The sequence below is a fragment of the Lathyrus oleraceus genome, chromosome 3, assembly GCF_024323335.1.
Source record: "Lathyrus oleraceus cultivar Zhongwan6 chromosome 3, CAAS_Psat_ZW6_1.0, whole genome shotgun sequence".
Classification (NCBI taxonomy): Eukaryota; Viridiplantae; Streptophyta; class Magnoliopsida; order Fabales; family Fabaceae; genus Lathyrus; species Lathyrus oleraceus.
In genome coordinates, this window is record NC_066581.1 from 3,301,904 (window position 1) to 3,314,837 (window position 12,934).

Genomic DNA, 12,934 nt, shown 5'->3' on the forward strand with positions numbered 1-12,934 from the left:
ATCCTTTCAGTTCATTGAAATGTGTAAAGCCAAATCGTGGTCTTTTCCCTCCTCGGGAAGATCAACATCACAGAAGCTCAAGTTGTTGCAAGCGGTTATATTTGCAACAATGCTATCAAATTGTTCTATTGCGACATCGTGGTCCACGTATGCCATGTCCAACACCCTCTACAAAGCTTCGCGGTATGGCTTGAAATTCATCAACAAAGATAAGACACATATCTTTAATGGAGTTTGTAGCAGCTGATCAACAACGTTGTATTCACTACTTTTGATGAGCCTTAACATCTCATAATTATCCTCTTCCATAATGCCAGACTGGCCAACCAGAATAGGAGTATTATTATTCTTCACAACAACAGAGTCAACACCCTTCACAGCAGGAACATAATTATTCGAAGAAGAAGTCCCCCCGGGACCGGCAGAATTAACAACTATCGTCTTCAAAAATCTTCGTGGGATTTCGGTTGCGCCGAGAAAACACGACCGCTACGGGTCACACAACTGACATCTAAAATACAAACCATAGAGGTTGAGGGCAACAACACCTCCTTCCCATCTTCTAGCATGACTGCATTGTATCGATAGGGAACAACTTTGTCCGATATATACGGGACAGGGTCCGCTGGCTTGATTACAAGAGCTGGGGACACCTTCTTCTTGCTGCCATCATACTTGACGACAACAGGCTCAGGGATTTTAAACGCTGGGGTGATAAGATCGACTTCATCCTCATTACTATTTGGAAGTATTTCAATCATTCCCTGATCAATCATCTCTTGGATGTCCTTTCTAACTTGTTGGCATCGTCTCTCGTTAATAGTGCACATGTGGCACCTATCATTGTCATGCTCGTAGTGGTTGTGTTCACACAACAGCTTGTACATCTCGACCAAAGATTGCCTTATGTCATTTACATACATGACTTTATATTTTCGAGGGCACCCTTGGACCATATTAACAGCAGCCTTCCCATGCTCGGGCAATGGGTTCTTCTTAACATTAGGACATACGTCCTCGAAAAACAATATACCACTTCTCACAAGGTCTTGCACCTTGGTCTTCAATGGGTAACAATTCTCCACGTCATGTCCGGGAGCACCGGAATGATATACACAATGTAGTTCTGGCTTATACCACCAATGAGGGTTGGTTGGTACAGCGGGAGGGTCTCGTGGAGTGATCAACTTTCTATCGATCAAAGAAGGATAGAGTTCAACGTATGTCATTGGAATTGGGTCAAAAGTTACCCTCTTCCTCTCGTAGCTGGTGTAGCGGGGTATTCGTTACCTTTAGATTTATTGACTAAATCAAAAGTAAACCATATAAGTCGAGTCGCCATCGCACTTCTATTTTTCCAAAGGAAAGGTTTGAAAGCGAACAAAAACGAAAAGTTTTTTCGAATCAAAAACTAATAAAAATGTCAGAGGTCGGGGTAAGGGGGTTGGTTATGCAATGGGAAGGTGTTAAGCACCCAAAACATCCTAGGTACTCCTAGGGAGCCCTTTTCACACTTGTTGTAAGGTTGGTATTTTTGTGAAAATTTGTTTGTGCAAACATGATTGGGGAGATGAGAAGAGAATATACAAGTTATTTACAATTTTTGTGTTTGAATGGATAAACTCATTGCCTATGTACCATCTTAAAAAAGATTAGGATCAAAACCTCGTAGTTCGGGGTAAAAATCTCAAAAACAAGTTGGTGAATTGATTGGTCCAAAAGCCTTAAGGTCTTTTGTTATCCAAGTGTGAAAACTCAACCTAAAACCACAAATCCACCATGTGAGGATAGCTTCAACATGCTAGTGAGGGGTTAACCCTATAATAAGCATGGAAGACTCATTGTCCATCACTAAGGATATAGGTGAGTATTACATCTACCTCAAGGATAACTCAAACCTAATAGCTAAAGGTTATGAAAAGTTTTTGATAAGAAAGTGGCCATTGAAACCACAAAAGGCATTTGAATGGGTTATATTTACCAATGAAATGTATTTACAAAATATGGTCAAAGTTGACTCAAAGATTCAATTCAAAATAAGTGTTATGAAAAGAAAGTTTGAAAATGAAAAGCATAATTATTAGGTTTCTAATGTTTGAAACGAAGTGTTAATGTTTGCACAAAATTTTTGGCTTGGGTTAGAGTGGAGGGAAGAAGAAGAATGGCTAAAGTCCTAATCATACAAGAGATGAAGGAGAAGAAATAAGACCACAAATGGAGTTCCTTTCTTGAGATCATATTGATGATCCAAGTAGCTCCCATCCTTTGGAATAAGCAAGAAAATAAGTTAAACTCAAGCAATTAATCAATCAAGCAAGCTATTAGAAGATCCCCAATGGCTCTTAGATCTCTCTCTTTAGAAGCTCATGACAATGGTTCTTCACTTAGGCTCAATGTTGGAATCCCTAGCACAAGAACACACACATCAAAAATTTCTATCATGCAAACAAAGAATGAACAAGGAGTTTAGAAATTGGTCCTTTCAAAGTTTTCTTCAACATTTATAGCACTAAAAAGGCCCAATGCTTAGTTTCTCTTTGACTTTTATAGCACTCTAAAGGCCCAATGCCTAGTTGCTCTTTGAATCCAATTTTGTATAGGGAATGTCCTAAAGTCTAAGTCCTTTTTGTTCATTTTGGCATTTGGTTCACAACAATCAAACAAAATACAAGCACAAAAGTATATACACAATTATGTGCTCAAGTGAGCAAAAGGCAAATTGCATTAACATAAACATGTGCTCAAATGAGCAAAGGAAAAAGCAAATGAATAATATGTACAATAATAGTAAATTGCATAAATGTAAAGTGCAAGAATTAAATATTAATGGTTAATGGTTAGTATTAGTGTGCCATAAGAAAATTTAGCGCTATGTTAAGCAATCGTAATTGGACTTATGTAGAAGTCACAACTATCTAAGGCCGGTCAATAATAATGTAGGCAACAACACAAGTTAGAGATTTTGATTAGTGAATCAAACTCCTACAATTTTCCATGCCAAAAGAATAAGAGAAATGATCTTGTATTGATTTAGGTTCTTTGCTTGATTAGGAAACAACCTATCCTTAATGCAAAGCCATTCACTTGATCCATGATCAAATTGAATTAGATTTGAATCAAGGAAGGTTAAACCTCCCATGTATCAAGGCTTACCACCAATCTTTAACTCATTGATCAAAAAAGAAAAAGAAGAAAGAAGAAGAAGAAGATGAATATTAAAGTGCATTAATGGAAATGAAATGAGATAATCAACAAGCATTGACCAAAGATAGAGGAGATCAAGGTTAAACAATATTAAACAGAAGCAAAATAAAGATTTGAAGTCAAGAAACAAATAAAATATTTTTGGTATTTTTCAAAATTAAAATAATACTTGAATTAAAATAATAAAGAAAGGTCAAACTTCAAATTCACTTCAAATCAACTTTGAAAAGTCCAAGTGAATTATCCCAAGTTCAACAAGGTCAAACAAGATTTGACAAAAAAATTCAGCATTTTTAGAAGTCATAAACTATTTTTAATCAATTAAAAATGCATAAAAATAACCTAATTGAATTAAAATCTCAAATAAATCTCTAATCAATTAATAAATTGATGAGAATATTTTTCATAGATCTATCATCATTCAAATAGGTTGGAAAAATATTTTTGTATTTTTTTGAATATCAAAAACTATTTAAAATGAATTAAAAATAAGCAGAAAAGATAAAATTCCTAAAAAATATCAAATGATAAAATAAAAAATATTAAAAATCATTTTTAGAAACTAGAAATTAAAAGAAGAATAATGCAATTGGTCTCACATTTTTTGGACCAATAATGAAGGAGATATGAATTTTAAAAATGAAATGGAATTAAAAGAAATAAAAGAAAATTAAAATCAGAATTTAAAAATAGCAAAAAGCATGGAGCGTTAGATGCAGAGCTCATTAATTGAGCTGGCAAATCGTGTGGCCCCTGAACGCGCGCCTACCATGTTCTTTAGTCAATGTATCATACATGGCCATTAAATAAGTCATAACATGGGACAGATCAAATTGAATCTGGAAAATAAAATGCACGGCCATTAAATAAGTCAATGTATGCTTAGCTCATGCAATGCATTTTTATTGAGTTTCCAAAATTGTACCAACTTGTTCATGCTTTCGAAAATGGCATTTCCAAACCTGAAGCATAACCTTATCGGTAATGGTTGGAAATATTTTTGCATGAGGATCATTTGTTATGTTGACCAAAACCTCATTTGAAACTTGGAAATTGGTGAAAATTGATCATGAAGTGTAGGGTGCAAAACATGTACATGTGAGCTTTTCAAAAATGGCCAAACTTTAAGCACTTCTTTTTCAATGATGCAAGCTCCAAATGACAAAACCTTCAACATTAAAGTTGTATATATTTTCAAGACAATCAATTTGGATTTAAATTTGGCATCATTTGGATTTTTTATGGAGAAGTTACGGGCACTTGAAGTTGGACTTTTTCACATTTCAATGCCTTTGGTCCAAAGTGACCTATAATGTTTTGCATTATCACATGTATTTATTTTAGGATTTTTAAATTTTTCTCAACATAACAATTTAATTAGACATCTTAAGCTTTCCAATGCATTTGTCCCACCTAAAAATCATGAAAAATGAATGAGTTATGTCCTTGGGAAGTTGACCCAAAATTAGGGTTTCAGTCAAAATGACCTATAATGTCTTGAAATGGATGATGAACTTCCAAGCTTCAAGTAAAATTTTTATGAACATGAAAGTTGTTCATATGGTTCTTAAGAACATTGTTTCTCTTTGGGTCATCTCCATTTGATAAACACACTAAAAGTTAGGTCTCAGTGTACTTCAATATAGTCAGCTGAATTGACTGATCAACTTTTCAAGTCCATGCCTCAAATCTTGATGAATTGATGATTGAGGATACTCCAATAAGTTCAAATATGCATGAAATGATTAATTAAAGAACTTCCCTTGATTGCATTTGATCATAGGTTGAGGTTGCTTCATGAGCAAGGCACAGTTGATGTATAGATGAATTAGGGTTTCCTTGGGAAACAAACCTCAGACCCTTTGGTTTGCTTTGGTCAAAATGATGAATTGAGATACTTGGGAGGAATATTTGATGGATGAGAGCCTTGGGAACCATTTCCATGCTTGCTTTCATCTTCTCTTGACCATATCAATGCACATAGGATCTCCTAGAAGCTTTGGATCTTGTGACTGCTCAAGCTACAAACAAAAGATGTTAGTGACATATTTTTGTGCTTTTTGGTTAGTAAATAAAACGAAAAAAGCAATTATATACAATTCAAGCATGCTTGGTGATCTCAAACCAACTCACAAAAGTTCCCACCCTAGGGTAAGAGCCAAGATGCTTATGATCCTTGAGGCAAGATGCAAATGCAATGTTATGATGCCATGAGGGATCTTGGGGTCAAAATTAGGGTCTTACAGCTGGTGCTGGTGTTGTTATTGTTTCGAGGCTGGTAGGCCTGTTGTTGTTGACGATGTTGTTGTTGATGATGAACTTCTCGAAAAACAGGTGCTATATGAGCCACCTGGTGTTGATTGACGGCAGGACGTACATTCCTCCTTCTTACAGAGGGCCTTCTTTTAATATGGGAGGACACAACATGAGTCTCTCCCGTTTTCTTCTTAGCAAAGCCCCCATACCTCTTAACAAAAAGAACTTTCTTCTCTGAATAACCCTCCTTCATGGACCCCTTCTTCCAATCTCATCCCCATATTCACCATTTCGGTGAAATCTGAGGGAGCAATGGCATTATTCTTTCATAAGAGAAAGTGTAAAGACAAAGTCTCATACAACATACGATGTCAAGTTTCGATGATGACAAAAGACCACCATGCAAGTCTACGAACAAATGCATCACGTTACCTACCATATCCTTTTTCACGTTATCCTAAAGCTACTATAATCATTAAAGACATATAAACAAAGCGTGATCATGACCAAATATGTGAAAATCACTAACCACAACTTTTTTGCAGATTTAAAGGCTTTGAGTCGACCATAGGGGTCAGCTCAAAGCTCACGGGTCGGCGCAAAGGCTCTGGCCAAACTGGAGGGAGTCAGCGCAAGAACCCTTTGCGTCGACGCATAGGGTCGACGCTTAACTCACGTGTCGGCGCAAAAATCCCTTGCGTCGACGCATGCAGTCAGCGCGTGCCCCACGGGTCAGCGTGCGCTGACCCTATGGTCGACCGTTCGCGCGCAAACTCAGTTTTCTGAGTTATTTCAAAGTTTAAATTTCTGTTCTGTCTGTTTGGTTTTGTCTGTTACTATAAATAGAAGTAAAAACACTTCTATTAACTAACATTTGAATTTTTGAGTACAAGTGTTCAAGGAAACAAGAAAGAGTGAAATAGTTGTCAAAGATTCATCATCTTCATGTTCAACAGTCCAAAATTCATCAACTGCACACAATAACTGTTGATGCGATTTGTGATAGTTTGAAGGTGATAAGGTTCGAGGTAGCGATTGAAGAATCGAGTTCGAGTTGAAGTCTTGGCAGGTTCTTTCTTGAATAAAACCATTAGGGTTTTATCCTCCAATACCTGTTTGCGTTTGGGGGTTTTTGGACGGGTTGCTTCATTATCATTCAGCTGAGTGAAGGTAACTGATAAGAGAAAGTCTTCATCAGTTTAGTAGCGGAGTCGGTGATTGAGCAGTGAAGAATCCGGGTTTGATTCGTTCGTGTTCGTGATCAGCCGGGCCAAGGGGTTGAAGAACGGAAGGTTCATCAACGAGCGGCAGGAAACGGAGGTCAAACATCAACAATCAAAGGTCTTGATTCATCTTGAATCAAGGGGCAAGGAGAAGAAGTATCATTCAACATATTGCGAAATTCTGTTGTTTACATACTCTGCACTCCTTGTAAAAACGATTAAACATCACAGGTTATATCTATTGATCATCTCAATTCTAATTTTAGAATTGAGGGCAGACGTTCCCCGAAGCGAGGACGGCGGGGGAACTGCCTCATCAAATCTCTGTCTTCTTTAATTTTCTGCACAAGTTAATTTTCAGCTTAAAATTTAAGTGATTTTAGTTTAAGCAATTTTCTGACAAACATTGATTTAAGTTGAGAAAGTGTTGCAAACTGTTGTTGGAATATTAAGTACAATAACATATTGTACTAGGATAAATCGAAACACTTACTCAACTCAAAAATCACTTGGAGTGTTTGTGCACACCAAGTGTTTGTAAAATTGCCTAAGCCAAAATTGCCTTAAGTTTGCATTGAGTTTCAAGTTGGTATTTTGATTCATTGGATCTAGGCTTGCAAATAAGTGAACTATATAATTGATTGTGCTTTGTGTGTAGTGAATTGTATCTCTTTTAATCAAATATCCATTAGCTTAACGCATATCCGGTTTTCCAATAACGGTTCGTTTTTAGACTAATTTTCCTCGGCCGCTTCCGCACCTAAAAACATTTTTAAAACCAATTTTTCTTTTAAATTGGTAGCGCCGACTAAAGTTTTTAATTGGGATCTATTCAACCCCCCCTTCTAGATCCGTGCCATAGTCTAACAAGTGGTATCAGGAGCTCCGGTTCACTCCGTGCTTCAAAAATACAACGTTGATAGAAAATGGCTAACGAACCTAAAGGGGCTTACAATAGAGCTCCTGTTTTCAATGGTGAAAATTATAGTTATTGGAAAGACTGTATGCGGGTGCACATAAATTCCATAGATAGAAAAATATGGAATGTTATTCTCAATGGTCCAATTGAAATAACCATGACCAATGAGAATAATGAAATAGTGCCTAAGTCTGAAGCACAATGGACCGATGATGATGAAAAGAAATACAACTATGATTGGAAAGCCAAAAACATCTTAATCTCCTCATTAGGGGTAGACGAATACTATCGTGTATCCCATTGTCCTACTACTAAGGCCATGTGGGATTCACTTCAAATTGCCCATGAGGGGACGAACGATGTTAAATTGGCTAGAATCAATACACTAACGCAAGAGTTTGATCTCTTTTTCATGGAGCAAGGGGAAACCATTGCCGACATGCAAAAGAGATTCACTCATCTAATCAATCGATTACATTCACTAGGTAAACCTATTTCCAATGATGTTGCTACTAATAAAATCTTAAGATGTCTTAACAGGGAATGGCAGCCAAAAGTGACCGCCATCAAAGAGGCAAACGATCTTACCATTTTGGACTTAACAACATTGTTCGGCAAACTACAAGAGCACGAACAAGTTCTATTAAGCTTGGAACAACATGAAAGGAAAGATAAGAAAGACAAAGCCAAGGTGAGCGAAAAGAAATCAATTGCTCTAAAGACTTCCTCCTCAAAGTCTCAAGCAAAAGAGCAAAGTGATTATTCTACGAGTGACGAAGAAGAAGAGGACAAGAGTGAAGATATGGGGCTGTTCGTCAAACGCTACAACCGTTACGTGAGAAAGAACGGCATCCAACATTCCGAGAAGAACTTAGTTAACTTCCGGAAGCAATCTAGGTTCTCCAAAAATGATGACTTCAAAGGAAAAACAACTAGAGGGTCGTGCTACAAGTGTGGAAAGCCGGGTCACTACAAACCGGACTGTCCGATGAATAAAAAGACAAAAGAAAAAGATTCATACAAATCGCATAAGAAACCATCAAAGCCAAGGAGGGCATATATTGCTTGGGAAAGCGATAGCGACTCCTCCGACGATGAAAGCTCAAGTGATGAAGATGAAAATGCAAATCTATGTCTCTCTGCTCATCAAAAGAATAAGAAGAAACAGGTACGACATTCTAAATACGAAAACTCCTCTAGTATGTCCCATCAAGAATTACAAACTGCTTTTGAAACTTTACACTATGAAGCAAAAGAGGCCTTTAAAAGGCTTGCCTCAAATAAGAAAATTTTTCTCATTTAGAACTAAAAATCCAAGAATCCGAAAGGAAACTTGAGGCACTTAAGGCTTCTATAGTGGAAAGCACAAAAACTAGTTATGAGGACCTTAAAAGTAGAATGATGAACTTTGGGTGTGATACTTGTTACATTTGGCAAGGTGAAGTAAGGAACCTAAAAGCCAAACTTAACAAGGCTCTTGAGCCCAAGATTACTTTTGCTATTGATAAATCTAATTTTCGAACAAGTATGGTTAATCCATATCAAAAGTACAAATATGTTATAAAGGATGAAGATAGCAAAAGTAATCAAAATGAAAAGTTCTCTTGTCTTTATTGTTGCAAGAAAGGTCATTCCATTGCTAAGTGTAGATTTAGGAGATTTTTAGTTCCTAAAGGCATTTATCAATGGATGCCCAAATGCAACCAATTTGCTTCTCACCACTCAGGACCCAATAAGCCATTGGGTACCTCCTTTTGTTAATTATCTTATCACAGGTACAATGCCTCGAGACTACCGAGAGAAGATGGGTTCTCGATAGTGGATGCTCAAGGCATATGTCAGGAGACATATCTCTCTTCATTGACTTCGTGGCTAAGAAGAAGGGATATGTAACTTATGGTGACAATAACCGAGGAGCAATACTTGGTAAAGGTAGTGTAGGTAATCCCTCTTCCACTACTATTTCTGACGTATTGCTTGTCGAAGGTCTTAAACATAACCTACTTAGCATCAGTCAGTTATGCGACAAAGGATACAATGTATCATTTTCAAAAGATTGTTGCAAAATTGTGCATACTGATGATAAGAAGAGCATGTTTAATGGTCTTCGTGTGAACAATGTCTATATGCTTGACTTAAATGAAGTATCGTTAACAAGTGGCAAATGTCTTGTAACAATGAATGAAGATTCATGGTTATGGCATAGACGTTTAGCACATGTTAATTTCGACTTACTTAACAAAATAGTCTCAAAAGATCTAGTCCTAGGTCTCCCCAAAATTAAATTCACCAAGGATCACCTTTGTGATGCTTGTCAAAAAGGGAAGCAAACGAGGATCTCTTTTAAATCCAAAAACATCGTTTCAACAACGAGACCCCTCGAGCTTCTCCACATGGATTTATTTGGGCCATCTAGGATTAAGAGTCTAGGAGGAAACTATTACGGTTTCGTAATAGTGGACGACTACTCTCGATTTTGTTGGACTATTTTCTTAGTAAGTAAGAGTGACACATTCGCCGCCTTTGAACGATTTGCTAAGCTTTCTCAAAATAAACTAAACACAAACATTGTTGCAATTAGAAGCGATCATGGAGGTGAATTTGAAAATCACCTATTTAAAGAATATTGCGGTAACCATGGCATTGATCATAACTTCTCCGCTCCACGTACTCCTCAACAAAATGGGGTTGTGGAGCGTAAAAATCGAATTTTGGAAGAATTGGGAAGAACAATGATCAATGAAAGTGGCTTACCAAAATATTTTTGGGCCGACGCCATTAGTACGGCTTGTTACGTTTTGAATAGGGTGCTCATTCGCCCCATTCTAAACAAAACACCGTATGAACTTTTAAAAGGGCGAAAGCCAAATGTTTCTCACCTTCATGTCTTTGGTTGCAAATGCTTTGTGTTAAACAATGGAAAGGAAAACTTAGGGAAATTTGATTCCAAGGCCGACGAAGGTATCTTCCTCGGATACTCTCAATCAAGCAAAGCATATAGAATTTACAACAAGCGATTACTTACAGTAGAAGAGTCTGTGCATGTTACCTTTGATGAATCCAATCCGAGAAACGTCGGAAAGGATAGTGTTTTTCATGGTGCAGGTACATCTACCAAAGACATACTCAATGATGGCGAGCCGGGGATTGATCAACCCGACACAATCAAAATTGAGGAGGACAAAGATGTACTCCATGATGAAACAGAAGTAGATCATCCGCCTTCAAACGATGATCTTCCTCAAGCTTGGAAGTCTTCCAAAGACCATTCAATCGACAACATTATCGGAGATATCTCAAAGGGCGTAACAACTCGATCTAAGATAAGTAATTTCTGTTATCACTTCGCTTTCGTTTCGCAGATGGAACCTAAAAACCCTAAAGAAGCCCTACTCGATGAACACTGGTTTTTATCAATGCAGGAGGAACTTAATCAGTTCACCAGAAATGAGGTTTGGGACCTTGTCCCTCCTCCGCGAGATCATCGAGTAATCGGCACCCGATGGGTGTTTAGGAACAAGCTGGACGAAAACGGGGTAATAACCCGTAATAAGGCGCGTTTAGTCGCGCAAGGGTATAACCAAGAGGAAGGCATCGACTATGAGGAAACTTATGCGCCGGTTGCCCGACTCGAGGCTATACGCCTTCTCCTTGCCTTCGCTTGTGCAAAGGATTTTAAGCTATTCCAAATGGATGTTAAGAGCGCTTTCCTTAACGGTCACATTAATGAAGAAGTTTATGTCGCACAACCTCCGGGTTTCGAATCCCATGAGCATCCTGATCATGTTTATAAACTAAAAAGGGCCTTGTATGGTCTCAAACAAGCTCCTAGAGCTTGGTATGAGAGACTATGCAAGTTCCTACTAGATCAAGGTTACTCAAGAGGAAAGGTTGACACAACCCTCTTCATTAAACGTCAAGGAAAGCACTTGATACTAGTGCAAATTTATGTAGATGATATCATTTTTGGATCTACTAACATGAAGCTTGTGAGAGAGTTTTCTGACCTTATGCAGGGTGAGTTCGAGATGAGTATGATGGGGGAGCTCACATACTTCCTCGGTCTACAAATCAAACAGCTCAAAGAAGGAACGTTCGTGAGCCAGACAAAGTATTGTTTGGACCTTATCAAGAGATTTGACATGGCAAAAGCTAAGGCCATAGACACCCCCATGCCTACGTGTACCAACTTGAACAAAGACGAAGACGGTAAGGAAGTAGATGTAAAACGGTATAGAGGTATGATTGGTTCACTCCTTTATCTTACTGCTTCTCGTCCCGATATTATGTTTAGTGTTTGCATGTGTGCAAGATACCAATCATGTCCCAAGGAATCCCATTTAAAAGCCGTTAAACGGATACTTCGATATTTATCCGGTACTCCGAAGTACGGACTATGGTATTCCAAAGGTAACGATTGTTCTTTGGTAGGTTTTTCCGATTCCGACTTTGCCGGTTGCAAATCGGATAGGAAAAGTACAAGTGGCACTTGCCATCTTTTTTCAAACTCTTTGGTTAGTTGGCATAGCAAGAAACAAGTTTCTGTTGCCTTGTCAACCGCCGAAGCGGAATACGTTGCAGCCGGTAGTTGCTGTGCCCAAATCTTATGGATCAAGCAACAACTATTGGATTTTAACCTAAAACTGGAACGTATTCCCATATTTTGTGACAACACGAGTGCTATTAACCTAACCAAAAATCCTGTGCTACATTCTCGCACTAAGCATATCGAAATTCGACACCACTTTCTTCGGGATCATGTAGAGAAAGGTGACATCGTGTTTGAACACGTAAACACTGAAAATCAACTAGCGGACATTTTCACAAAGCCGCTAGCAAATGAACCTTTCTTTCATATTCGCCGAGAACTTGGCATCCTCGATATTTCGGAACGGGCACTCTAAACTGCTGTTTACATTCTTCCATCTTAAGCCTTAATACTGTACTGCTAACAAATTTCTGTTGTTGCAAGCACATGTCTAATGTTCACTAAGTCACTTCAGCATTAAGGTGATATTGTTCCTCTTTCTCTATATCTCTGCTAAAACTCATGACTTCAAAATTTTATCTCAAAATGATGTGTTTTATATATGTATACTATTAATATATCCATTTGGTTGTGTACTGCTATATGCACTGTTGTTTATGCATCAAACTGGTCATTGCATGTGCTAAATAGTGGAAAATGAAAATTTGTACAGTATGAGTCGACCGCAGCAGGGTTATGGTCGACGCATGACAATTAATTTCTGCATATTTTCAAAAATCAAACAGTATGCGTCGACGCATACAGGGGTATGGTCGACGCATCGCTCACAGATTTCGTTTTTCT